Source organism: Neovison vison, chromosome 10, assembly GCF_020171115.1.
Source record: "Neovison vison isolate M4711 chromosome 10, ASM_NN_V1, whole genome shotgun sequence".
In the NCBI taxonomy this organism is placed as follows: Eukaryota; Metazoa; Chordata; class Mammalia; order Carnivora; family Mustelidae; genus Neogale; species Neogale vison.
The window spans coordinates 58,703,403-58,727,239 of NC_058100.1; the positions used below are offsets into that span (position 1 = coordinate 58,703,403).

A 23,837-nucleotide genomic window follows, 5' to 3' on the forward strand; every position below is an offset into this window, starting at 1 on the left:
GAGTTCAACCCCCATGCTGGGCATGGAGCCTACTTAAAAACAGAAAAAAACCATATGATATCTAGAGAAAAATTTTATACCACAAATAACTTGTTGGCTGTAAGATAAAAAAGCAAACTTGATAACAAAACGATTAGACTGTGTCACCACTTTATCCAGGAAATAATCTCAACATCATGAAAACCCGGACAATCAGACATATGTCTCCAGATATAATGAATTATGATCTACACAGCAGCAACTATAAACATGGGTGGCCAAAATGTTTTAATTTAAACAGACCTTTAAATCTAGCTTTTAGGGGTGCCTGGGTGCTCAGTGGGTTAAGCATCTGCCTTCAGCTCAGGTCATGATCTCAGGGTCCTGGGATCGAGCCCCATACTGGGCTCTCTGTTCAGGAAGAGCCTGCTTCCCACCCCCCGCCCCGCCTGCTGCTCTGCCTACTTGTGACCTCTCTGTCAAATAAATAAATAAAATCTTTAAGTAAATAAATAAATCTAGCTTTTAGTTTACAGGAAATACAAAAAACAGAAAACAATGAAATAAGCCAGACAAATCCAAAATGTGGAACGTTTTACAGAACTGGCTAGATGTCTCGACACCCATAAGAAGAAAAAGGAGAAAGTGGGGAGTTGTGTTACTAAATGCAACTGCATAGTCCTAGATTATGTCTTGATTATTTATTTATTTATTTATTTATTTATTTGGCAGAGAGAGATCACAGGTAAGCAGAGAGGCTGGCAGAGAGAGAGAGAGAGAGAGAGAGAGAGAGAGAGAGAGAGAAGCAGGCTCCCTGCTGAGCAGAGAGCCCGATGTGGGACTCGATCCCAGGACCCTGAGATCATGACCTGAGCCGAAGGCAGCGGCTTAACCCACTGAGCCACCCAGGCGCCCTAGATTATGTCTTGATTTGAACAAACCAGCAATAAGAGACATTTTTATGGGCTGAACTATATCCTGCCAAATTTATATGTTCAAGCCCTAACCCCCCCAATATCTCAGAATGTGACTGTATTTAGAGGGAGGGCCTTTAAAATGAGGCCATTAGTTAGGCCTTAATCCAATCTGACGAGTCCTTACAGGAAGATAGAGAGACCCCAGCATGTACACACAAATCCATGTGTGAAGGACCATGTGAGGACAAAGGAAGAAGGTGGCTACTGATAAGCCAAAAAGGAGTCCTCAGGAGAAATAAAATCTGCCAACACCTTTACCTTGGACTTCCAGCTTCCAGAACTGTGCGAAAATAAATTTATTGTTTAAGCAACCCAGTCTGTTGGTATTTTGTCACAGTAGCCCTAGTAAAATAATACAGACACTTCTTTACAAGTAGCGAAATCTTGATATGGGCTAGGTTTTTTTTATGATACTAAGAAACTGTTAGGTGAGAGAATGTGAGGATGTGTTATGGTTATGTGAGAAAATGTTCTTATTTTTTAAAGATGCATTTAAATATTTATGTATAAGGGTGCCTGGATGACTCAGTCAGTGAAGCGTCCGACTCTTGATTTCAGCTCAGGTCATGATCTCAGGGTTGTGAGATCAACCCCCATGTCAGGTTCAATACTGGGTAAGGAACCTGCTTATGATTCTCTCTCTCCCTCTGCCCCCCCCAAAAATAAATAAACAAACAAATAAATAAATAAATATTTAAGGATAAAATGAATCAATCTCTGTAATTTGTAGTGTTACACAAAAAAAAGGGATAAAAATAAATATAAAAACTGTTAAACGAAGATGGTTATTTGGTTACTAAGTAAACTACTCCTTCTTATAAATTTGAAATTTTCCATAATGAAAAGTTAAAAATATATCTATATGAAACTGATTTAAAGAGAAATCAGGGGTCCCTGGGTATCAGTTAAGAGCCTGCCTTTGGCTCAGGTCATGATCCTGTAGTCCCTGCATAGAGCCCTATATCAGGCTCCCCACTCAACAGAGAGTCTGCTTCTCTCTCTGTCCCTCCCCTCCTCACATGCTCTCTCACTCTCTCTCAAATAAATAAAATCTTTAAAAAAAAAAAATAAAGAGAATAATTGATTGTACAATAGAACAAAGTTTCCCAAAATGAATGCCCACAATTAAGACATTAAGGGACGCCTGGGGGACGCCTGGGTGGCGCAGTTGGTTGGACGACTGCCTTCGGCTCAGGGCGTGATCCTGGAGTCCCGGGATCGAGTCCCACATCAGGCTCCCAGCTCCATGGGGAGTCTGCTTCGCTCTCTGACCTTCTCCTCGCTCATGCTCTCTCTCACACTCTCTCTGTCTCAAATAAATAAATAAAATCTTTAAAAAAAAAAAAGGGACGCCTGGGTGGCTCAGTGGGTTACACGGCTGCCTTTGGCTCAGGTCATGATCCCAGGGTACTGGGATCAAGTCCCATATAGGGCTTCTTGCTCAGCACAGTGCCTTCCCCTTCCTGCTGTTCTCCCTGCTTGTGCTCGCTCTCTTGATCTAATAAATAAATAAATAAAATCTTAAAAAAAAAAAAGGACATTATAATGAGGAACAAAAGGAATACAAAAATACACAAAACTGTAATCATAGCTTCAAAAACTATATGTTGACTATATACTATGTACTAAGTACTGTACACATGGAGGTGAACAAAAGAGATACGGTCCTGCCTAACTGGGTCTATAATCTAACAGAAGAAGGATGTAATAAAGCAAAATTAACAGAAATAAATACAAATAAACAGTAGAAAAATATATAAATGTGCAAATTTTTAGAAAGTCTTTTTTTTTTTTTTTTTTAAACAAATTACTCTTCCATCTCTAAAAGGGAGCTCCTCAGAATTCTATTCTGGGCCTTTTCTATTCTACTTAGTCCCAATTAGCACTTTTCAAACCCAAACATCTCTCAAGTTTTATAACCGTATGTCAAATTGCCTACAGACATCTATAATATTTACTTTATAGATATTAAACCTTGAGCTCCTATTTTCTTTCCCCAAAACTGCATTCTTCCTTTAACCCCTCTTGATAAAAAGGCCCAAGAATCACTTCTCTCACCCCTAAATCTAATATATGACAAAGTCCAATTCATTTTACCTCACAAGAACTTTTTTTTTTTAAGATTTTATTTATTTATTTCACAGACAGAGATCACAAGTAGGCAGAGAGGCAGGCACAGAGAGAGGGGGAAGCAGGCTCCCCGCTGAGCAGAGAGCCCCATGCGGGGCTCAATCCTAGGACCCTGGGACCATGACCTGAGCCGAAGGCAGAGGCTTCAACCCACTGAGCTACCCAGGCGCCCCCTTCACAAGAACTTCTTAAATCTGTTTATCCTCTCCAACTTCACTACTTCCACCTACTTCCCTAACTTGGATTACTGTAATAGTTTTCTAAATTGCCCTCCTGACTCCAGCCTTACTTGTGTCCAAATTCATTCTACCTAAGGTAAACAGGCAACATCAAATATTATATTTTTATTAATAAGTTTTCTTAAAAATTGCTCTTGTCAAATATTAAAGCATATTTCCTTTAACCATCACTCAAAAGCTAGTCCTGAAATAAAACTAGCCCATAAGAGTAATTTTCCTGGGGCGCCTGGGTGGCTCAGTTGGTTAAGCAGCTGCCTTCGGCTCAGGTCATGATCTCAGGGTCCTGGGATTGAGCTCCACATTGCACTGAGCTCCCTGCTCAGCAGGAAGCCTGCTTCTCCATCTCCCACTGCCCACCCCCTACACCCGCTTGTGTTCCTGCTCTCACTGTCTGTCACATAAATAAATAAAATCTTAAAACAACAACAGCAGCAAAAAAAAAAAAATAAAAATAAAAAAAAACAGTAATTCTCCCAGCTAAATAATCCTGGATTTAAAAAAAAAAAAAAAAAAAGTTACCTGAATTAAAAACAATACTTAGAAATATTTGGGAAGCACAGTGTCCCAACATTTCCCCATAACACTCAGCTATCACCAAAATATGTTACACTTAGGCTTGTCAGATAAAACACAGGACATCCAATTAAAATTTCTGATAAAGCGTAGTTTTTAGTGTAACTATCTCCCAAACATCATATGTATTTTTACTTGCTAGATCTGGCAACCCTAATTATACTAACTAAATTATCACAGCAAGCAAAACCTGACTTTATTTATACTTTTTTTCATTATAAAAAAAGTCATTAAAAAGTTTCTTATTATAAGAGGTTAAATTTAGGGAAAAAAAAATACATTCCATAATCCTACCACACTAACCAATCCGCAATCAGTTCATTCCTCTTTTTCTTACATACTTTAAATGTTATATTCGCCTTTCCTTAAATGTTATAGCCATTTCCTTATGCTAACATAACACCTGTTTTTCTGTCTTTTCCTTTTTTTCTGTTATTTCTTTAGAATACTCTCAGAAATGAAATTACTAAATTGAACATTTATTAAAAGGTTATGAGCAGTCTAACAATTCTACATACATATTGCCAAATTACAAACTACCGGCAATATTTGATATGCCCACTTTACTAAAATCTAACCAGGCTTATGTTATTAGTATTTTTTAAAAAACTGAAATGGGTATAAAATAGTATTTCATTTTGCTTTACTAAGCCTTTCTTTGGTTACTGATAAGATCTAACATTCTGCTACCAGTTGCTTACATTTCCTCTGCTATCAATTATCTGTTCATCTCTGTTACCTATTTCAAAAAATGGTTTTGTTCTTTACAATAAAGCTTTCGCAACTGAAGAATGAAAGTGCCAAATGTCTAAAGTTCTAGCCACATAGACCAAACGAAAAACTACAGTTTATTTAACGCTATTCATCTTCCAGAAATTACATTTTTATATACTCTCATTTTATATACATATATTATCTCACATTTCATTTAAATAACTCTCATGATTAAAAATAATTAAGCTGACTCAAATTTCCTGATATTTAAATACCATTTCAGTTCAACCTAGCACTGGGATATGCCAAAGAAATTTATCTTAATAAATTTGACCATGGAAACAGAAATCATGTTGCAGATCTGCTCTCTTTAATAATCCAGATACACCAAGAAACCTGATTTTGCAGTAAGAGTTTACTCTCCAATGCTGTAATATTGCAAATATAAATATACTCTACTGGTTTCAACAGTAGACAGAGTAAGAAAGTAATTAAGTCAGCACGAATTCACCAATGCCATTAGAATAGACCTCCAAGCTCATAAGCTAACAGCAGCCCTTAAATGGCAGGGATTTCTGAAATAACCCAATTTAATCTCTTGCCTCTCCATCCCCCACCCACTTTGCAAAGGAAGAAAACCAAGGCAAAATGAAGTGAAATAACTTTCAAGAAAGTCTTAAAGCTAATTAAGATCAAGAATATCTGCTTCATTCTGCCATCAACCAAATTTTATTGAGTGGTTTATTCAGAGCTGTAGAGATACCAAAGTGAAAAAAACAGAGATGCTGGAGTGGCTCAAATGTTTGAGCAGCGAGCTCTCGATTTCAGCTCAGGTCCTGATCTCAGGGTCAGGAGACTAAGCCCTGCACTGAGGAGTCTGTGTCAGGATTCTCTCTCCCTCTGCCCCTTCCTCCTCTCTCAAATAAATAATTTTTTTTTTTAAGTGAAAAAACAGCAAACTCCTTGCTCTCAAAAAGCTTACATGCTACTGGGGGATGGGAAGAAAAGAGTAAATAAGGAAGGAAAGAGGGAGGGAAGGAAGGAAATTTCTAAGACAGGGATAAGTATTCTGAATTCAACTACACAAGGCAATGTGGGAGAACAAGACTAGAATAGGGGACCATTTCATTGGTTGGGTGGTTTGGGAAAGGCTTGGAGAAAATGAAAAAAGAGCTGAGATCTGAATGACAAGAAGACAGGAACAGGAAAATAGAAGGAGACTACATTCTGATTAGAGATGCTCTTCTATCCAAGTATTCATCAAGGTACAAAAGAGCAAGGGGTAAAGGGTGAGGGAAGGGGGGCTGGCAATATTTTTTTTATCAAAACGTGTACGATTTAAGTATAAAAGATATTACAAAAAGATTTAATAATAAATATGGTATCAGCTTGATTTTTCCTAAGGGAGAGACATAGCAAAATACTATTATAGAAAAATATCTAAATCATGATGATTTAAATTCACTGCTTAGAAAGATAGATTAACCAACATTTCAATGATCCCATTTAAAGATAACAAAGTAAATATGCTTTAAGATTTATTGGTAATTTTTTAAACTCTTAGAAAATGTTAGAAGATAATTCTAATAAAGATTTTCAAATAAGATGAAAAAATTAACATTAATCAGAAACTTGCATTTCCAATTTTTCTATTAATTTTTGACACCAGCATATACAACAGCCTAGGACTTTTTTTCCAGCAAAATTATATACCTTAAATGATGCTGAGGATAATGGGATTGTTATCCCATTGATTGATAATCTGACTGATAATCAGATTGTTTCAGCCAATAATTCTGCTTTTTTAAAAAATCAGTTATTGGGGCACCTGGGTGGCTCAGTTGGTTAAGCATCTGCCTTGGGCTCAGGTCACAATCCCAGAGCCCCACGTCGGGCTCCCTGCTCAGTGAGGAGTCTGATTCTCTCTCTCCCTCTGCCACTCTCCCTGCTCATTCTCTCTCTCAGTCACTGTCTCAAATAAAATCTTTAATAAGATAAAATAAAATAAATTCTTTTTAAAAATCAGTTATTTTTAATACATGTATATATTACTCTCCCACTACAGTCAAGTTCCTGAAAGATATGGTTTATGCCTCCTACTTCTATATATTCCCCTTGCAAACAGTAGAGATATAGAGGGGGGAAAATACATCATTCCTAGAATGTCTTTAACACATTATCACAAAGGAACAATTCAACAGTCCATAAGCCTTGAATAAATTGGACTCAGCCCAATGAAAAAGAACTCTCTAATCAAATAAACAGTTTAGTATCCTAAGTATTTCAGTAATTAGGAACACAAATAAAACAAACAAAAAAAACACTCATCTGGTTTGTGAGGTTTTAAGCCAGAATATAAATGTTATGTCACATCTGATCAATCTGGTTCCACTCATAAACCTTCGTATAAACCCAAAGGCCCTCCCCACCCATGTCTCTTATTTCAGGTCAAGAGCATTGGCATAAAATTTCTGCCATCATTCCCCAGGTCATTCAATTCTCCCTCCCCCTATCTTTTTTATCTTTATTTATTTTTTAAACGATGTCTATGCCCAACATGGGCTCAAACCCCCAAACATGAGGCCAAGAGTTGCATGCTTTACCAAATGAGCCAGCCAGGTACCCCTCCTTCCCAACCCCTGTTTTTTGGTTTGCTGCTGTCAATTAAAGTTACTAAAGGGGAATAAAAGTTACTCAAAGGGTTAAAGTTACTTTTGGCTCAGGTCATCTGGGATCAATCCCAGAGTTGGGCTCCCAACTCTGAAGGAGTCTGCTTCTCCCTCACCCTGCACCCCTCCCCCTCCCCCTGTTCATGCCACTAGTTCTCACTCAGTCTCACTCTCTCAAATAAATGAATAAAATTTTTAAAAAAATAAATAAAGTTACTAAAGGCAAGGAATACTAAGGATTCTGGCTTGGTTAAGAAGGCCAAGAATAGGGCACCTGGATGGCTCAGTGGGTTAAAGCCTCTGCCTTCAGCTCGGGTCATGATCCCAGGGTCCTGGGATGGAGCCCCACATCGGGCTCTCTGCTCCGCGGGAAGCTTGCTTCCTCCTCTCTCTCTGCCAGCCTCTCTGCCTACTTATGATCTCTGTCCGTCAAATAAATAAATACAATCTTTAAAAAAAAAAGAAGGCCAAGAATACCCACCTAGTAGAGAGCACCTTCTACACACCAAGCACCTATTTTATTTCTTAAATTTCATAAAGTCATGAGCTATTATTACTTTCATTTTACAGATACATAAACCCAGAAGTAAGGTTACTTATCCAAGGTCACACAGCTAATAAGTCTGTCAGATTCGGAATTCTTAACTCCCCAAGAAATATATCAATAACAATCCCATCATTAAAAAGCCAAGATAATGGCCATACGAGGCATAACCACCAACACTAGTGAACAAGGCCTGGAAAAGAAACTCTACATTCTTTTCCACCTACTTTAAACCCACTGCCATCATAACAATTACAAGTTTGATGAAAGCGAAGAAATGCTTTTCTGGTTGATAATCCAATTTGGAGACTAATTTACTGTCATCTAGCTCAAAGACTGTATTTTTATATAGTAGTTTTCATTTTAAGACATTTTCATTAATAAGGTTAGTGACAGATCCAATTCAGCTGGAACACAATTTTCAAATTCACTTAAAAAGTTTTACTGAAAATCCTAAGTGCCCAATATAGGGAGAAAGGAGAGAACATTTACGAGAATTTAACTGCGTGCCAGGAACTGCGCTGTGTCTCCTCTACATTCCTTAACTTATTCAAGACAAATAACACTAGGGGCACCTGAGTGACTCAGTTGGTTAAATGTCTGACTCAATTTCAGCTCAGGTCAGGATCTCAGGATACTGAAGTGAGATCAAGCCCTGTTTTGGACTCTCTGCTCAGTGTGAAGTCTGCTTATTCCCTCTCCCTCTGCTCCTCACCCCACCTGTGTTCCATCTCTAAAACAAAAATATAATCTTTAAAAAAAAAAACCTATGCAATAAATACTATTATCCCTATTTTACAGATAGAATTCCCCAAAGACACAAAGATTCAAGATTTAAGCCAAATTTCAGATCCCTAAACAAAACAGTTTTTGCTCTTAAAAAGCCTATACCATAGTCTAATGCAGAAACAGGTAACGTACAATACAATGTTTTAGTATCACAGCATGGAGGAAAACAGAATGCTCTGAAAGCACATATGAGAGAGTCTACAGTTTCAGTGAAGACTTTCAAGATGATGATGTCTATGCTAAGATCACAAGTACCAGCCATCTAGAGCAAAAAGGCAATCTAGTCCACACTCTTCAAAAATACCTGGTATCCAAATGGTCAACGGCCCTAACTCTGATCCATTATATGAGCAAATAATTTCTAACCCATGTTACATAGTAAATACCTTGCTTAATAATGTTTAGTATTTTGTAAAATCTGCAGGCCTATGTGTGTCATATATAAGAAGAAAATTAAATCTATGGTTATTCAAAACTCTTTGGAAATCAATCATCTGGATAAGCAATTTGATAACTGAAATAAGAGTTTACCCTCTGGTTTTCATATTACAGTTGGCCTTTGAACAATGCAGGGGGTTTACGGGTACCGTACCAACCCCCTTGCAGTTGAAAATTCACATATAACTTTTGACTCCCCCAAAACTTACCTATTAATAGCTGATTGTTAAAATAAGAAGAAGAAGAAGAAGAAGGAAGAAACAACTGATGATTTTAAATAAAAACTGTTAAAATACAAAAAAAAGAAATAATAGCCTGTTATTGACTGGAAGCCTTACTGGTAACATAAACAACCAAATAGCACATACTTGATATGTTATATGCATTACATACTGTAATTTTACAATGAAGGAAGCTAAAGAAAAGTTATTATAAAAATCATAGGAAGCGAAAATACATTTACAGTACCATACTGTATTAATTTAAAAAAAAAAATCCACGGAGAAGTGGACCTTATCCGTGCAACTCAAAACCACATTTTTCAACACTCTACTGTATTCCTTACAAAACCTTTCTACAATAAATACCTTAATGCCTTCATAAATGTACTGCACAGACTACATACTTAACCTTTTCTTGGTAAGAGAGAATCTGACAAATTAGAAATATAATTGATACTTTAAAGCTAATTAGGTTATGTAAGGCTGTTTACCTTATGCTATCTATAGTTTTTAGATTTGGGGATTTTTTTTTTAATAGTTTTTCCTATTCTTTACTACTGTCATCTCAGCAATCTCACCGTCCTGTTATCAGTATGTACAGATACCACAGCACCTCACCTCTTCTAAACTGTTCCTCCTAATCTGCTACCACAAGCATTATATTTAAAATAAGTTATCAGTGAGAGCTAAAAACCTTTATTTATAGTTACTTATGAAAATGACATCTACTTAGGGATTTTACAATGATTCAGAGAGATGAGGAACTGCCTACACTGGGTCTACAAAGGTACTAAGAGTTACAATTTCAGATTTTTTACCTCTAATTTTTGTACCTCTAGTTAAAATGTCTCTCCTGCCTTCTTTCAATTCAACTTAGATAGTTCAGGTGGCCTTCCCTGAAACCCCAGACCAGGTTACGTAACCCTCTGAAGCTTTCCCATACAACACATCCTTTCCTGCCCCATCCTTGCTAAACTTCACTCTTCATGTTTCTCCAATATGACTGTCAGCATCATAACAGCCTCTTACCTGTGCTTCTTGAGCACAGAACATATACTCTGCCTTATAAATGTCTGCTGAATAAAACAATGTCAGAGAATGAAACTGAATTTATGGCGATAAAGCCATAACTCTCCATACAATTAAAAACGACCTTTCATACCTGTAACTTTCTTTTGCACATATACACTCAGGACATCTAAATTTAAGGAAAAGTCATATGAAAACTATTATATACAAGCTTGTCAGATACCATTAAACCTTTTTTACCCACTACACCCTGAAAAACACCGTTTTATCTTGGGAGGGAGAAAACCAAAAATACATAACTGTACTTTTCCCAAGCAACTACTTACTTCTGTTCAACCTATGTGCAAAGAATTAACATTTAAAGAACTGTGACTGTTGACGATCCAAGCTAAAACAAAAATTATCTTGGCTGTATCCAGCTATTTCAAGGTGTTAAAAGAAAAGGCGCCCATTACAGGACTCATAGATTCCTGATGTTGAAAGGGTCTTAGAAGTTATCTCATGTTATAATATACTCCTCCTCATTGCAGAAGAATTCACTTTCCTAGAGATCATCCAATCCACCCCTACATTTCTTCTTTCCTCTTTCACTCGCTGACCCACTGGACCCACACTAAATAGGTCTTCCACTATGCAAATAGTAGTCTTTCAAATATCTGTTCAACTTATTTTAGTGATATAGTAATTACAAAGTAATATAGGAGTTTATATATTTCCAAGATTTCTTTGGCTCCTCAAAAATTATCCAGTAAAACGAAACACCAGGCACATTTACAGGTGTTTTCTTCGTAAATCTTAATTTTCTTAATTCTCATAACAACCCTATGAAATAGGTAAGAGAAGTATCATCAACCCATCTGAAGAATCACCAATAGAGAGTAGTATTGAGAGTCACTATGAAGCAGATTTAGAAGCAAAGGAGACCTGCCTCTTATGAGTTGGATGATTTTAAGCAAGTTACTGACCTTCTCTATGCCATTTCCTCCTCCACAAACTGTGAATAATAGTATAATAGCTCCTACCCCATAAGATTAAGTAGACAATGCACAGTACCTCATATAATTAATCCACTAAACAACGTCATGTAAAATAAGAAATAGTTTTTTTGGTAAATCACTTTTTCTCTCTGAATTTCACAACAGTACTGGATCAAGAATTAAGGTCCTGTGTTTCACCTACCTTGTACCTTGTCTTCCACAAAACCAAAAAGCATTTTTAGTTATTTGCAGCTTAATGACTATTTTTGTCCATCCCCATCCCCCAGCCCAACCACAATTTTTTAAATCTACTATTATCCTCTTCTAAATGAAATTCTCCAAAGTACAAAAATTGCTAAAGCACTCTATTTTAAAAAGTAAATTCTCAGGGCGCCTTCGGCTCAGGTCATGATCTCAGGGTCCTGGGATCAAGCCCCGCATCGCAGAGGGCTCTTGCCTGCTTCCCCCTCTCTCTCTACCTGCCTCTCTGCCTACTTGTGATCTCTGTCTGTCAAATTAATAAATAAAAATAAAATTTTTTTAAAAAGTAAATTCTCCTCAGTGTAATATAGTAAGATTCTACCACGATTAGCATTCAAACAATGAAATTTATATGTAAAATGGGAAGTACCACACTAACTGCTAAACAAACTGGTTTCTCTAACCTATTATTAAATTAACTTTTAAAAACTTTATCTGATATCTTCAATGGTAGAGACTGCTATTTTACTGTTTGTGAAAACAACTGTAACAGGAGAAACCTGTTTCACATATCAAAACTATTGACAATGTTGACAAGAAATACAAAATGCATTTCAGAATTTAAAAAAAAAACAAAACTTAGAAACCTAGACTCATTTGTGAAAAATTAAGCTACATAAGACATGCATTAAAATTTTATAGGTTCACTCATATAGGTAAACCGCTAGTCCTAGGATTTGAAAAATAATTATATTCTATAATATTGGAGGGAAAATGGATGGAAGAAAGAAGACATTAACTGAATTACTATTCAGTACCAACCTAATAGGCAGTAATTCATCTTTTCACAAAGTCTAGGACAAAGGCATATCAAAACGTTAGTTGAAATATGGTCCTTAATAGTAGGGCAAATATGAGATACAGATTTAAAATGAAAGAATACAGTTCATGAGGGAAGAGCTTTCTGGAAACAGTAAATAATTGAGGTCTGATGGTCTCAGATGCTAAAGTAACAAAATTACTAGAAAACAACCTAAGAAACCATATTGTCTGCCAATATATGTACAGGCTCCTGTCAGTGGTTGACTTTTCACTAAACTATAATCTATTCAAAATGTCATACCAGGATAAATTACTCCAGAGAGACTACTCAAGGAAATTCCTGATAACCACTCTAAGAACCATTTGTATTTGTACAATGCTCTTAGCAGAGGCCCTCAAAATTACAAATACATCTTGATGTACAGAATAAATATTCTATATCATTTATCAAAAACTAGCATTCTGTCTCTTAAGCCTGCAAAAGTGAAAACCACAGGTTTCTATTTTTTCTAAAAAGAGTATTTGTTATTTGCATCCCCCGTGGTAGAAGCCTGATTTTGAAGCCCTACAATTTTGCTTACTGCTGATAATAAGGGCAGAATATGGGTGTATATGTGGGGTAGGGTAGAAGTTGAGAAATCCTTCACTGGTACATGAATCTATTCTATACTTGCCCTTTTAAATGTGCTCCTTTCCTGGAAATTTGGCATACAAAAAAAAAAAAAAAAAAAAAATCCCTGTGGGGATTTGCATTATTTTGTATTTGTCACTTCACATGACAGTCTTCAAAGAGTCTGACCACTTCTTCTTAATCATTTGCAGGTAGACTATATTTTCACCATAAATGTCAACAGCTAGTGGGTGGTATTCATGTGTATACATACATAATACACATTTATGTATATGTGTTTATTTGTAGACAAAATATCAATTAAAGACATTAATATCACAGTTAGGACCACAAAAAATGATGGTAGAAAATTTGGAAGGATTTTAATTAACCCTATTTGGGAAGTTTAACACATCTCAAAAAAGAAAAAACAGAAAACAAAACAAAAAACAACAACCAAAAAAAAACTCAATGCCCTGTGCTGACACGATTAGCGACTCCATTGAGCTGGCATGAGCTATCTGAGGCCTGCTGCATCTGAACCCTTATCATACTATTTGGGGCGTGCTATCCTGTGGAGCAGTTCATTCGAAACTGCTGAAAACCTCTAAAATGATAGGATGACATATTTTACATATCAGAAGCTGAAATAAATGAGGAAAACAGTATGGCAACAAAATAATTTGTTATTTATTTTGAACAAAAGCTCATCCCAAAAATTCTTTGTCAACTATCCAGAAGTGGCCAGCTTTTACCAACCAAGCATTTATTTACTATAGTGACTGCATCACCAAGATTACCAAAATTTTCCACATGCTTCTAATAGTCTCTGTATGTCTTGTTACCTGGGCAACGCTCTAAAAGGGCTTTTACCTTTTACAGAACTGGGAGGTCAAAATGAAGTAAAACTTCTTCAAATTAACTGTGTGCCATTTTAATTAGAAGCAGTAAGTGTGAAATCATCAGAAAACAAGACCTTGAGAACCACAGTCAATTTGACTAACAGACACACCTTACTGTCACTCATCTTCATTTCTAACCACCTAATTCACCTGTGGAACAAGGGATGCTCCATTCAAGACTTCAAAACATCCTCAGTCATACAGGCTGTCAAATACATAAAGGCTGAAATTCAAGGAACTTCTTTGAGTAGAAAAATAATCAGCCCCTCACATCTGGCCGTGGTATGAAATTCTCTGCCTTGCTGCCCTAAATTCTGAAAGCTAGTCAGCTCAGCCATGGCTCTGTAAAGACTGCCCTTCTGCCAAACCAGATCTGCCTTCAAGAATTTAGATCCAGTCATTTAGAAATCACATTTTGGAAGGCACTTTGAAAATACTTTCAAAACTCCTTCCTCCTCTATTATAGCCATTTGATGCTATCTATCTGGCGAACAAAAAATAATGGTATCTCCTTACAAAGAAAATATTTTCCCTTACTTTCCAACAATTTTAAGATTGATCAAACTTGAGGTTGCTTCCCTTCCCTAACACTGATAATTTTTCCCTTCAGCTTTCACACTAAGGATATTCAAGTGCTCTCTGGGTCATATTCTAATCAAGAACATAGCATACAAAACTTCTCTAATGTTAAGAAGTACTAGATGATGCCAGAGTCAAAAATGAAAGATAAACTGAAAAGCAGAAAGGAAAACTGGCATTCAAGGCTCTTCACCATCAAGCGCTGACTCTTTCTTGCTTAGCCCTTTCCCTCTATGCCTCTGATCACCCTAGCCTGAGGCTCAGAAAGGCCTTTCTTTACATACTATTTGTCCTATTTCCACTAGTCCAAATCCTATCTATTCTTCAAAGCATGGCTTAAATGTCACCTCTTCCCTTATCCTTAAAACTAAAAGAGATTGCTCCCTCCTCTCCCCAAACCCTCAGACTGCATTATCTTTATTTCTTTACCACACTTACTTTCTACCAAATAGTATCTTTCTTTCCACATTTAATCCCCACATAAACATAAAAGGCCTGAGGGTCAAAGTCTATGCCTTGCTCAACTCTATTCAAACTGCTTAATACAATGTCTGACACATATTAAGCACCTCGACTGAGCTACATGAATGACTTGAGTTAGGAGAAAAGTCCACTAGAAACAGCTCCAGATCACTGAATTCTGGAGACCCGACTTTGGTAATAACTAGCTGTATCAAACTTCAACTTCAATCTTCCAGAATGGTCATCTGCAAAGAAAAGAGGATGGACTAAACCCTTTTTTAATTATAAGCTGTTGTCTGCATTAGCGGGCTATAAAATCAATTTGGGGGACAAACTCAGCATTTTTTTAATGAAATCAGGTGGACTAGAAATATCTATGTGTACTGTAGGCAGCAGTGTGCTGAAAATGTTCAACAACTGGCTATACAAAGGGAAGAAAAAAGGCCCTAAACTATATCATTTGCTGATTTCCCTGGTATAAATACCCTCACGCCATGGCCAGCTTCAAGCTACCAGCATGATGGCATTGAACACGGAGCTGGGTGGAAAGAGGGAAGCACACTGCTTCTGCAAGGCCACATGATGAGCCAGTTTCAGCAAGGTCCTGAAAAGATAAGTATCGTTTTGCCAAACTTTGCGTGCCTGCACTTGAGTGTGGGGGAAGGAGGGGTTGAATCAAGGTATAAAATGTGTTTCTTACTGTAAGTCACAGTCAAAACAATTTAATAAATGTTCAGCTAAACAATCTCCTAGTCTCTTTCATGTGTCCTACACAACGCAATATATCTTATTCTTGGTTACATATGTAATTTCTTTTCCACCACAATTTATTGCTCTTCAAAAATAAGAGTTACGGGGCGCCTGGGTGGCTCAGTGGGTTAAGCCTCTGCCTTCGGCTCAGGTCGTGATCTTAGGGTCCTGGGATCGAGACTTGAGCCTCGCATTGGGCTGCTCTGCTTACTTGTGATCTCTCTCTGTGTCAAATAAATAAAAAGAAACCTTAAAAAAAAAAATAAGAGTTACAGAGATGCCTATTGATACACCAGGAGGCAACTTACAGGGAGTGGAAATTTGGCTTAGGAAGTATCAGAAAAGGGCCAAGGTTTTCAGCCTTTGTTCAGCCTCACACATCTGAGGGACATAACACACTCCTACTAGTAGCAAGTGGCTCACTTAGCAAAGAGTTGGGAGGACAAGGGAAGAGGAAGAGGAAATATATAGTATTAAAAAAATCCAAGTAACTGTGACATTTGTGCCCATGCCCCCACTCCACCGAGAACTCAGGTACAGAGAAAAACAGTACTGTAAAAAAGTCAATTTCTGTATCTGATGTTTCCCAGTCAATTTCTCCAGCAATTAGCCTGCATCCCCAAACAAGATCTCCATTACTAAGAATTCTCTACTAGAATTAAGTTTCTGCCATGGACTAGAGACATGTACTTGTTGAATTTAGAATAAGCAAGGGAAAAAAACAGACCAACCAACAGTTGTTAGACTTGACATTCTGGGAAAATCAGGCTTTTACTGGGGGGGAAAAAAAACCTTTCTTACTTCTTATTTAAGCTTACTAAACTGGGTAAGGAGAGACGTTTCTTGAATATATTTTTGGCTGTTCTATGTCTATCACAACAACACAGTCTGTAACCAGATTTTTCAGAAGTGTTTATAAAAAATTGTGTTTTCTATTTTTAAAGCTATTTAGAAAACAAGAAGGCTCAGAATTTCAGATAGACTACTAATTGTAGCCCACATCTAACTCCAAATCATCTAAGTATATGCCTAGAAGTTTCCAAGGAAAATCCCCAAAAATTACACCAAAAAATACCAAAAGATGATAAAAAGGAGTCAGCATGAGCACAAACTGCTATACTCAAACAATTCTGGCATCCTAGCTAATGAATGAGTGCAATATGGAAAATAAATGAAATATGAAAAGGTAAATGTTGAGATACAAATTCTGCTAAATTCCATTAAGTCTTCCTTATTAGGGGTCCACTGAGGTTCATATACTTATACCCAATACAAATATTAACCATAAACTGAAAATTAATTACCACTCTGAAAAGCCACAAGTCAAGTCAAGCAATGTCTTCCTCCACGTTCACAATATTAAACCTCTCCTCTAAAATATGAGTGGGTTTTATCATAACTCAGGTTCAAGTCTGTACTTTCTCTGCCTCTACTTTATTGGTGCCAAATGTCATAAGACTATCTCCATAAGAAGTTCCTGAGCTATCTTTGCAGTACCAGACGCTCATATAGCCTTGTGCTACTGGTCACGCTCAGACCCAGTGGCTGAGCCACTTATACAAGGCAAGAACTTCATAGAGGTAGCAACTCATTAAAACTTGTGAGACAGGGCGCCTGGTGGCTCAGTGGGTTAAGCTGCTGCCTTCGGCTCAGGTCATGATCTCGGGGTCCTGGGATCGAGTCCCGCATTGGGCTCTCTGCTCAGCAGGGAGCCTGCTTCCTCCTCTCTCACTCTGCCTGCCTCTCTGCCTACTTGTGATCTCTCTCTGTCAAATAAATAAATAAAATCTTTTAAAAAAAAAAAAAAACTTGTGAGACAGAACAGAACAAAACAAAACAAAACAAAAAAAGCTCTGTGCCTGAGAATACTATAGACTAAAACATCTACTCCATTCTCTAAACACCCTCTTTCCAGCCAATAATCATCCCCATACCTCTTCAAGACAATGGTAGGATGGAATGCAGACCCAGTTCTACACCCCCAATGCAACAATTTTTTTCTACTTAGCTACTATGCTCTTTAAAGTTCATCTCTTGAAGCTTGGCTATCTCCCACTCATAATATTTTTTCTTGGCACAACAAAATTCCTTCTTTTAACTACTCCATTAAGCATGGATAAAAGGACTTTCAGCTTTAATGCTGTATCATCTGAGTTCAAATAAATGTACAGTAACTGAACAAGTTGAAATCTGGGTTAAAGCAAAGAAAAAAATTTTAATTATAACTTTTTAGAAGTCAAATTGTACACTAGTGAGTAAACATGAAAACTTCAGTTTCATATGCCTTACAAAATTCTGTCATTCAAAGTAAAACAGCATAAAAACTACTAGAGTGAGGGGTGCCTGGACAGCTCAGTCATTAAGCCTCTGCCTTAGGCTCCAGTCATGATCCCACAGTTGTGGAATCGAGCCCCACATCCGGCTTCCTGCTCTGCAAGAAACCTGCCTCTCCCTCTCCCCTGCTTGTATTCCTTCTCTCCCTGTCTCTCTCTCTCAAATAAATAAAATCTTAAAAAAAAAAATACTAGAGTGAAAAGACAATTATCTTAATCATGAAACATTAAAAAAGGAACAAAACTCACAGAATATCAAAACTATAATAAATAGAGTTCCTATCAAATAACTCAGGCCAAAAACAAAACAAACTTCATACATGTATTGTCACACCTTCTCATGCTGGGTGGTGTGGTGTATTCACCATGTGTCCCAATACCACTGGGATCTACTACCTTGTCTCCAGCTTTCTAAAATACAGTGTAGGCTATATAATATGTTCATATATAAGCACTACCCAACTACACCCACTTCTCCCCAGATGACTTATTAATATATCCTATCAGAGCACACTTTGAACTGATTTAATATAGACCCTGAGATTCTCTCCCAGTCTCAACTAACTCACCAAGCAGGTGAACATTTAAATACAAACGGATCAAATTCACCTGGTCTTTCTCCCCTGCAATTTCGTTGTCAGTTTCCTATGGGACTCTACTGAGATAATCAATTACAGGCCAGTTTTCCAGCTCTAGCTGCCTGTGGACCAATATTTTCCACGGACAAAATCCACTTCCAATCTGACCACAAGCAACCTTCATTTTTGTAGTTTCTGACATCATCGTATTGGATATTCTACAGAAGTACAGCAAAAGCTAAATATAAACACTACTAGAAGAAAAGTCAGAGCGTTTTCATGAAATTGTGTTTTCAGAACTGCAAACAAGCAACTATCTACTTCCCACCAAGTAGAAGAAAATTTAAATGTATTAGAAATCCCTAAACCTTCCCGTACCAAAAATGCAGGCCTTGAAATCAGTTTCCAGTCAGCGCTGAAATCTCTCAAGCAAGCAAAAGCTCTCCTTACCATTAATTAGTATAATGAGGTTGGCGTTTCTCCTCACTTCCAAGAAACCTTCAACTCTGCAAGTGACCACCTACATTTTGGTAAAATCTCTAAGATAATCCTGAGAGGTACAAGGAGAGTACACAATTACCTGCACACACTGCCCTGAAATCAGAAATAAACCCTGTCAGTCCAGTCCCCCACCATCCAGCCACCTTCGGGGGCCGGGGGGGCCCCTTTCCACACGCTGACGCACCGCCCAGCCCTGCACCGCTGGCGACCAGTGCAAAGTACTAGCCCAGTCTCAGAAACTTTGACTCAGTTATCAGGACACTGAGCACCCACACCTAACAGAGGGCTGTCGTGGCCAGTCAAGTCCGAAACGGGGCATTCCTTGCAGGTAGAGATCTGCTCAGGACGCAGCCCATCCCAAACTGCAAAACCACAACCATCAACAGCAAGAGCGGAGCAAAGTGCCAGGGGGAGGCAGGGGGAGCGCGAGGGCGAGACGCGGTCACGAAGAGAAGCCTGAGTGTGGGTTTAAAAAAAAAAAAAAAAAAATCCTAACCACAAGCCCCCCGGACGCAGGGCTGCTGAGACCGCGAGCCCGGCAGCAAGCAAGGCGCAGCGGCGGAGGCGGCGGCAATGTCAGGAGGGCACAGCTAGGGGCGAGCGCCCAAGTCCCCACCCCGCCCCCAGGTGAGGGGCGCCCCGACTCCGCCCGCCCGCCCGGGCCAGGAAGAGAGACCAGCAGGCAGAGCCGGGGGGTCCAGGAAGCGACCGACAGTCCCGAAGCCCCCGTGCCCTCCTCCCCACCGTGTTCTCGCATCCAGTCCTCGACCCGGCCCCCAAATCGACCCTCCCCCGCCTCAGCCCCGGCGCCAACACCCCCGGCCCGGCCCGTGGCTTCTGGCCGCCCGGCCGCCCGCCGGCCCCTCGGAGGCCGCCCTCGCCTCACCTCCTCACGTCTCCGCGGACAGGGCCGGAACAACTCTGCCTGGATCCCGCGTCTCACCCGCCGCCCCGCGCTCTGCGGCCGGGCCCGTCCCGTTCACTCCGCGGCCGCCAGAGCCCTGGGAGGGCGGAGGGAGCAAGGCGGAGGGAGTGGAGAAGGGGGGGAGAGGAGGACCGCCCGGCAGGAAGAGGCGAGGGAGGGGGCGGGCCGAGGAGGAGGTGGGTCGGGAGCGCGCGCGTCCGAGCCCCTCGGCGCGGCGTGCGCGCTCCTGAGGGCGGAGGCGCCTTCTCTGCCCTCGGGGGCGGCGCGCACGCGCGTACACGTCCTGGCTGGAGTGGGAGACCGGGGGATGGGGACCGGGGAGTGAGGACCGGGCAGAACTCGGGTTGTCAGAGTGGGGACCGGGAAAGGGTGGTAGACGGTCGCCGTTCCTCAGAACCTTTCGGAGGGGTAACCGAGCCGGTGGGGCCAGCTGAGTTCGGGCTCGCTGAGGGGCGTCCCCAAGCCCAGGGCGGGGTGGGCTGACGGGCCTGCCCAGAGGTCAGAGTTGTTAGATAGCTCTAAATTTGGGGCGATTGTGTTCCTGCTCATAAACCGGCTTACATAATCTCATTCTTAATGCCAAGTAATCCTCAAGAGAGTCACCGTAAAGAATACTAACTTTTCTCGCCAGTTACTGTTAGGTGCCTCTTTCGAAAGTGCGTGCTGGTCAAGCGCTCCCTTGCTTGTTGGTTCTGTGGGAGATTGAAGACGGAAAACACCTGCTATGTATTTATATTAAGAAAACTCAAATCACTCCGTCCTTTGGGGTAGTTAATTGGGAGTACAAATTAATAGAGATAAACCAACTCTTTTTCCTTTACCAATATTGTATATTGATCCTTGAACTGTCAGTATCTTCCTTCATAGAGCCGGCAGCCAGAAATGAACTGTAAATTTTCTTAATTTCCATGGCACTTTGTTTCTATAGGTTTGAGGCACCGAATATATTCAACCCTATCTAGGTAAATCTGTGCGATATTTTCTCTCCTAGAGAATCCTTGAGGACCTGACTTACTTCATTTTTGTATCTTCCACAATGCCTAGCATAGAGCCTGACTCATAGAAAGTACACCATGCATGTAACTGTATGAATAAATGAATATAGTGCGTTAAGAGTTAAGTGTATGTCCAATGATTTAAGCTCTAGAATGAATTCTTTAGTTTAAAATCCTCCCTTCTGCCCCACTTCAGTTCCCCTGCACTCATTTCCCCAACTAGATCTAAAAACTACCCTGAGAAATACGACATTAGTCCAGAGGGCCCTCTCTCTCTCTCTCTCTCTCTTTTTTTCTTTTTCCTGATTTAAATGTCTGGAGATGCTGGAACATATCAGGAGTGTTGCAACTATCTTCTGTTTCCCCTATCTTCTGGGCTCCTTCCCTGAAGGTCCTCCAACTTCAGTATTCCAAGGGTCTACCTACCTCTGGGACTGACTCAATAAATGTCTGAATTTTGATGTTTAATAAAATTAGGGTTGGAATAACTCAAATTATCTGTAGCTATTAATACACCAACAAGTACCTATTCATAAATAAGCTGCCAAGTACTGAGTCTCTACTAAATAAACTACTAGAAAGTTTATTTTTTTCTAGTAGTTTATTTATTGGGCACCATAAGGAAACCAACAGATGAAAAAGATGTAAGTTTCTACCTTCCGGTATCTTTTGACTGGAGAGAAGCTATTTGGCAAAAAGAGCAAACTCTGTCGGGTGGCCACAGGTTACATCTCTAATCACCAGGGGTCATTGTGTAAAACTGAACTGTTCCTCACAATAGAACTTAGATAAAAAAAATGTCGCAAGAGAACCTGGATAAGAGACAAGTCCCGAGAGAACCTAGATAAGAGACCGTGAAGGTGATTTAGTGCAAACTTACCCTCATTCTCTGGAAAACAATTCTAAGTACATGCCAAAGATTTAATAACAAAGCATTGTTCATATAATGTGCACTGCTCACTTCTCTTCCCACGATGACTTCTTTTGCAATAAGCATATGCTAGCAGCCCTAATCCTTGAAAGGACTGAAAGCTCTCACGTTGGAGAAAGTTATAAAGTATTCTAGCATGGCTCATAACATGACAGAAAATGGTGGCCTACGTCCAGATCTAACCCACAAACATGTTTTGTTTGGCCTGCATGGTGCTTAAACAAATTAGCCAAAGTTAAAATTTAAAGCCAGAAGATTTCAAATGCATTCCGGTTTCTCTTTAAAAGGCAAATAGGGGTCACCTGAGTGGCTCAATCAGTTAAGTGTCTGCCATCACCTCAAGTCCTAATCCCTTGATCCCAAAACTGAGCCCCTCTATCTCAGGTTGTATGCTCAGCTCCCTGCTCTTTAAAAACTGGAGATTTGGTAACTGTGGACCTTCATTTTCAGGTGGCGACAATCAGCCGCCTACAAGACATTCATTCTCTCCATTCTCAAAGTTTCTGTATTCCCCGTTTTACCCTACCCTGTTTCCCTCATGTGGGTCTGCATCTCCCAATTTAAAATTTCATAACATAAAAATCAGGAAACATGGGGGCGGGGCAGCGCCTGGTGGTGGGTATTAAGGAGGGCATGTATTGCATGGAACACTGGGTGTGGTGCATAAACAATGCATCTTGGAACACTGAAAATTAAAAAAAAAAAAAAGATTCCCAGAAAGTCCTGAAAATACGGGAACCTTTAGGTTGGTATGGACACCTAAAAGGCAAGAGTCATGTTGAATTCATCTTTGTTTCCCTGGTGCCTATGTCGGCTGGAGTGGTGGATAAGGAAATCAATTAGTAAATATTTTATACATTTAAAAAAAAAACCAGGAAACGAGATACACATTGAACAAAATCGAAGTTTAAATCACAGTATTTAATGATGTGAAATATTATATTTCTCTTATAATGGGCATTATTAGCTGACTCCCCAGCATGCATTTCTAACCCTCTGCAGTTGTGAGGCAGCTAATGATTTGAACAGAAAAGCACCAGCTCCGGAGGTGTGGGCCTTAATGGATGTCCAGCCTAATCTGGTCTCCACCTAACTCTCAGTGTTCAAGGATCTAATGCAGATCTAAAATGGTCCCGTCCTAAGGGAGGCCAAATCTGAGGTTTATTAGCAGAAGAAATGTGCTCTGTCTCTTACTCTGGCTGGTGTGATAGTTGGATATAAGTCCAATAGTTACTGTGGCCACTTGGCTACTGTGAGGGAAACCAGCTGAGGATAAAGCTAACACAGAACTGAAGGGCTCAAATCTGTGTTGAAGCCTACCCCTTCCTCCAGATTTAGTAAGTTTCCTGAGCCAATAAATTTTCTTGACTATTAAAAAGTTCAAATTTGGCTTTTTTTAATTACAGCCAAAGTTAAGTTTTCTGTACATATTACAAAAGAAAAGTCATTATCCGAGTCTTCTAAACGTACATACTCAATGAGATGAATAGGTAAAAACCTAGCTGGTAAAATTGTAAAGGGTCTCTCTCTCACTAGATTACTTGATGCCTGAGAATCCAACATATTTTGTTTTTTTCTTAACTTTTACTTAAATCTTGTGCCCTCTTTTTTTTTTTTTAAGATTTTATTTATTTATTTGACAGAGAGAAATCACAAGTAGAGAGGCAGGCAGAGAGAGAGAGAGAGGGAAGCAGGCTCCCTGCTGAGCAGAGAGCCCAACGCGGGACTCGATCCCAGGACTCCGAGATCATGACCTGAGCCGAAGGCAGCGGCCTAACCCACTGAGCCACCCAGGCGCCCTCTTGTGCCCTCTTTAAATCTACTTTCCTGGGGTGTCTGGGTGGCTCAGTGGACTAAAGCCTCTGCCTTCAGCTCAGGTCATGATTCCAGGGTCCTGGGATCGAGCCCCACATCAGGCTCTCTGCTCAGCAAGGAGCATGCTTCCTCCTCTCTCTCTCTGCCTACTTGT

At 39.5% G+C, this 23,837-nt stretch overlaps 1 protein-coding gene across 4 annotated transcripts in view; it reads right to left on the reverse strand.

The window, feature by feature from the left end:
• Positions 1-20,049, reverse strand: part of RABGAP1L (RAB GTPase activating protein 1 like) — a 770,846-nt gene extending 750,797 nt beyond the window's left edge. For 2 of the 4 annotated variants that reach the window (XM_044267369.1, XM_044267368.1), the window contains exon 1: positions 19,904-20,049. The gene's annotated coding sequence lies outside the window, so the exon portion shown is untranslated. The remainder of the gene's footprint in view (positions 1-19,903) is intronic. The other 2 variants (XM_044267366.1, XM_044267367.1) reach the window with 2 other exon arrangements.
• Between the last annotated feature and the right edge of the window lie 3,788 nt (positions 20,050-23,837).